Source organism: Octopus sinensis, linkage group LG2 (genome assembly GCF_006345805.1).
Source record: "Octopus sinensis linkage group LG2, ASM634580v1, whole genome shotgun sequence".
NCBI classification, from domain to species: domain Eukaryota; kingdom Metazoa; phylum Mollusca; class Cephalopoda; order Octopoda; family Octopodidae; genus Octopus; species Octopus sinensis.
In genome coordinates, this window is record NC_042998.1 from 92,102,272 (window position 1) to 92,108,096 (window position 5,825).

The window sequence follows — 5,825 nt, forward strand, 5'->3', positions numbered from 1 at the left end:
TTTTAAATTTATTTGTATGTTTTTTGTGTTGTATCAAAAGGAATTGTGTGTGTGCTTGTGCATGTACACGTGTGTGTATAAGCATGTGTGTGCATGTATGAGCATGTGTATGTGTGAATTTGTGTATATTTGTATTTTCTCATCTTTGCATCTCATGACAGTTGTAAATGATTGCCATTGTCACATAAGCTGTGACATTTAATTTCAATAACCTGCAAAAATATGCCTAGCCATAAGGAAATATTACCCTTCTTGGAAATAAGAGAGGGTTGGTGAAAGAAAAACATCCAGCTATAAAATAAATGTTGTCTGATACAAAATTCCATGAGTCAGAAAAAACAGGCCCTGACTAGCAGCATAGCCCGGCTTTGCTCGGGATTAAGCTAGGATTATTAAGCTAATCAAGCTCTTTATTTCAAAGCAAACTAAGTAATATCAACATCAAATTTGAGTGAAATCCGTTGAGATTGGTAAACTTTTGACTTAAATTTTGCAGACAATTTGATTGGGAAATCCTATAAGGAATCGGTTTATCGATTTTTTCCACTCATCGATTTTTTTTTTTTTCGTTTTTAGAGAAGTTAAAGCATTCAAAGATCCCATGAGTCCTAAGTAATGCTGGCATCAAGTTTGAACAAAATACATCAAAGTTGGTAGACGTTATGGTTGAAAATGGGGTGTAACCAAATTTAGTGGGAAGTCTTATAAGGAATCAGTTTATCGATTTTTTTTTATCCCGATTAAATGGAAAACTCCATAAGGAAATAGCTTATAGATTTTTTACCCCAAATAGGACTTAACCGAACATTGCTGATTCAAAAACATCTATATTTATACTTTAAAGTTGGTTTCCATACCCAACCCAGTTCTGCAGAATCAGAGTCGTGACAGGAGTGTATGGGTTGGGAGCTTGATTGGCAGAGGTGATCAGGTTGCATATGCCAACCCTTTTGAAAACACCATCCCCATCATGTAACCCCACTTTGCCCATGGGTTGAGAACTCTTCCAGCAAGGAAAATAGAATGCTCAAAAGGGCCCCCTATTCTCTGTGTGAGAAGTGGTTATGTTCAGATCACAACTAAGTATATATATATGGGCAACACACACACACAAACATATACGTATATACACCTATTGCATACATGTTTTTGCACGCCTTTGCCCCTGCCACATAAGTTTTCTAACAGGAAGAAACATTGTTTACAAAATAATAGCTGATCGTTTGTGAAGGAGCATGTCTACAGTCAACAAGTAGGTCTTTTGCTCTGGTAACCTCTGCTCTCTCTTCCAAGTTCATGCAATTTAACTATATATTGCCATGAGTAGAGCAACGGATTCAGCTAATTTGGAAATTAGTTGTGGAGAAATGGAGAATTTTGTTTATATTGTATGTGTATATATATATATATATTATATATATTATATATATATATATATATATATATATATATATATATATATATACGGGCAACACACACACACACATTGCATGCATGTGTTTTGTACAAATACATGCTTGTGTGTTTGTGTATGTGTGACTGAAGCCATCCACACATACATACATACATACATAACAACCCCTGTCTGTCAATCACTCACTAAAAAGAAATTTTAAAAATCTGTTATCTCTCTCTCTCTCTCTCCCTCTCCTTCCCTCTCTTTACTCTGTTGCTAGAAGGGGACTTAACTCATGTTTGGTTAGTAAACAATGGTGAATTTCTCCGCCGTGAAAATTGTTGGAAGTTATGGCTCAAAATTATTTACCGCTATTCGCGGGTGCCTTGGGGGAAAATAATTTGATGAAAATACAGCTAGGGACGTGACGAATGTCCTCCTAAAATTTGAGCGACATGCGTGCTAATTGGTGGATGTGCATAAACTACATTCCCGTACACACACACACACACACATCCTGCCTTACAGATAACAGAGTATATATATTGTTTCTATTTATATAATGGTTTCAAATTTTGTTACAACGGCAACACCTTTGGGGGAGGGGATAAGTCAATTATATCGAGCCCAGTGTTGAAGTGGTACTTATTTCATCGACTCCTAAAGAATGAAAGGTAAAGTCGATCTCGGTGGAATTTGAATTCCGACATAGCAATGGGCAAAATACTGCTAAGCGTTTCATCCAACGTGCTGACGATTCTGCCAGCTCGCCGCCATTTTTCTATTTATATAATATCATAGTCTCGTGATGACCAAATTACCAATTCATTTCAGGCCAGAAATTAAATCCAACAACCCTCAGAATTAGCTGAATACAAAGAACCCAGGCCATACTGTTCCATTCAGCCATTTCTGATGATTGCTGGCTTTGTCTCTCCATTTCTGACATGCAACCATTATAGTAGCATTAATCATCGTCATCATCATCATCATCGTTTAACGTCCGCTTTCCATGCTAGCATGGGTTGGACGGTTCAACTGGGGTCTGGGAAGCCCGAAGGCTGCACCAGGCCAGTCAGATCTGGCAGTGTTTCTACAGCTGGATGCCCTTCCTAACGCCAACCACTCCGAGAGTGTAGTGGGTGATTTTATGTGCCACCGACACAGGTGCCAGACGAGGCTGGCAGACAATAATAATAATCTTTTCTACAATAGGCACAAGGCCTGAAATTTTGGGGGAGAGGGCCAGTCGATTGGATCGACCCCAGTACGTAACTGGTACTTAATTTATTGACCCCAAAAGAATGAAAGGCAAAGTCGACCTCGGCGGAATTTGAACTCAGAACGTAGCGGAAGACGAAATACCGCTAAGCATTTCGCCCAGCCTCCTAACGATTCTGCCAGCTCAGTAATAATAATAATGATAATAATGATAATAATCCTTTCTACTGAAGGCACAAGGCCTGAAATTTGAGGGGAGGGGACTGGTCGATTGCATCAACTTCCCTGTTTCACAGCTACTCAATTTATCAACCCCGAAAGGATGAAAGGCAAAGTCGACCTCAGTGAAATTTGAACTAATAATAATAATAATAATAACTTGTGTGTGTGTGTATGATTGATTGATTGTGTCTCCTTATCTTTACATTGTATGATAGTGGTAGCATTACTGTCATACAAGTAGTGGTAGTAGTTTTCAGTCTTCGATGAAAACGTGTGTGTGTGTGTGTGTGTGAATGTGAGTGTAGATTTGTGTGTTTGTGTCTCCTTGTAAAGTAAATCAAACCACAGAAAATCTGAGTCATTTGGTCCATAGAAGTAGATGTTAAAATGAGACAATGATGATGACGATGATGATGACGATGATGATGGTATCAGAGAGGGAAAGAACTAGAATGAAAGAGTTGTTAGAAAACATCACAGGTTGAAAAAAAATATATAAATTTTACTTATATAAGCTGTTCTTGACTTGATGTTTGTTAGATTTTGCAACAGTTTCCAAATCTATTTAGAAAATAAAAAAATACGGAACACATTTGCTGAGATTACAAACTAATATATTTGATAGCTTCTCTTGAATGTTCAGCAAGTAAGTGTTTTCATACACCATAAACACTTAATGTGATTTTTTCCCATTAATTTCCTAACCCCTATACCCAAATCATTTCTTTATTACAGTATTACGTAGTACAATTTGAAACACATACATGTACACTAATTCCTTGTTGATTATTGATAATTATAGTTTGAAGATAAATGAGCAAACAACTCAGAGGAAAATGTCTTTCATTTAATTTTGTATAACCCTGTGCACACTTCTAATGACTTAAGATCCTATGTAAAGTGTTTTAAAAAACAGAAATTGCGAAATGAATTCGATTATTGCAAAGAGAATGAGTTCACAAAATGAGTTGTACAAGTAAGCAAGATTATACAAAATTGAATATGCTGTTTAAGATTTAAAGGCAGAGAAAGAGACAGTTTAGTTGGCAGGAGGAAGGTTTGCTTGATAAAACATGTTAATTTAAACAGATATGGTTTGAAGCAAGTTTCTTAGGGAGGAATGGAATTATTGTAAAAGTATAAATGATCAGATAATTATTTTGAAGAGAGGGAATTGTGATCAATTTGAGCAAAATGTAATAAAGTCCTTGTGACAATTTGTTAGAACTTGCACCAAAACTTTTCTTAGAACATAATTTATTTTTACATACTATATATAAAGGCCATTGATCAATACTGATTTATGAAAACCATATTAGATTAACTAAAAATAGAAAGTTTCCTAAACATTGAAAAACATTTTAGCTGATATTCATCATCATTATGAGAGGTTGTTACCTTCTTTATGGGCCAATTAAGGGAGTTTATTTTATCATTGGCACTAGTGATTTCTCTGAACAAGTCATTTTACAATAGAATTCCTGCAGCAACATTAAGTCACAAACATGCTCTAGCCTCTGGTTTATATGTGCACTATCTTCTTTCTCTGCTTTTTCTACCACTACTATAATGATACTCCACTCACGCATTCCTCTTTGTTTACCTCTCCTCCTTTCATCACTCTTATTGTGCTCAGCCTATTCCCAGGGCTAATACTAATCACCCTACCCAGTCTTTCTTTCCAAGAATACCAACCATTTACAGAGAATAAGTTGCTAAATTCTGATCAAAACCTCTTTTTTTTAAAAAATCTGAGTTTGGCTCTAGCTGAAGCCCTCTCACTTTTATTTAGATGACATGATTCTTCAGTCTTCCCTATTTTTTCCTGATCATGCATCATCTACAAATCCTACCCACTGCATGCCAAACCTGCAATGGTTAAATAAACAGAGATCTTGAGAGCATTCATCAGTGGGGCCAGGAAAGGAACACAAATACTGCTCATATCAAGAAAACACACTCACACTCCCTCTAAGCACATGCAAGCACTTTCCTAACCTTCACTCCAAAGGATGAGCCTCATTATCACCAAGGTGAAAGCACGTCATTAGCGTAACCAAGACAACATCCAAAGATTAGCTCTTCTCTTCAGGGTCAGAAGGTATTTCAGCTCCCAACAACTGCAGATATTCTACAAGGCTCAAGTAAGGCACTGTTCATGCAACTGGGATGTTACTGCTGCTATATATACAAACATTTGGATCACATTCAGAGAAATGATACTCAACTGATTGGTACTCCATCTTAAAGGACACATTCTAGTCTTTTGCCCATAGGTGTGCTGTCTCTTCTCTTTGTCTTTTATGTCACTACTTTACTGGCCTCTATTCCTCAGAGCTGGCTGGTTTCATAGCTCGACCACTCTGGTATTCCCAACCAATTTGTGTTTCCACTTGTCAACACCTTTGTTGTATCCTCCTGTTGGGGCCTGCACTAACCATTGTGCCTAGTCCCATCTTCCAGAAGATCAGCTCTTTGGAATTTCCTCCCTGCTCATGTCTTTCCAGCTGATGCTGATCTGGAACAATTTAAATGTAACATTAATAGAACCAAACCTACAAATTCAGCAAATGAAAAGAAGAGATAAAAGGGTCAGTCACTTTGACAAAGGAAGTCACTCAGAGAAGGCTGTAGGGAGAAGGGAGCCTGAATGTGGTTACTTGCTCTGCTAAAAATAGCAGAGCTATATAAAATCACATTTTATCATGTTAAATAAAGAAATAGCACATTGATAATGTTATTCTAAAAATCATTATAAAAGTAAACAAATAAAGGATGGTTATGGGTGAACTACCTTTCAGGTTTGATCTGAAATTAAACAATAACTGTTAAGTCTGTAATAACTAAACGTGGTGGGACTGAACTGTTTTAAGAACTAATAAACATAAGAAAAACAAAACCAATGTACCACTAGAAAGTAATTGTATTTGTTATCTCTAAGCAACTAAAGCATGACTGTCACAACCAAACCAGATTAATTCACAAA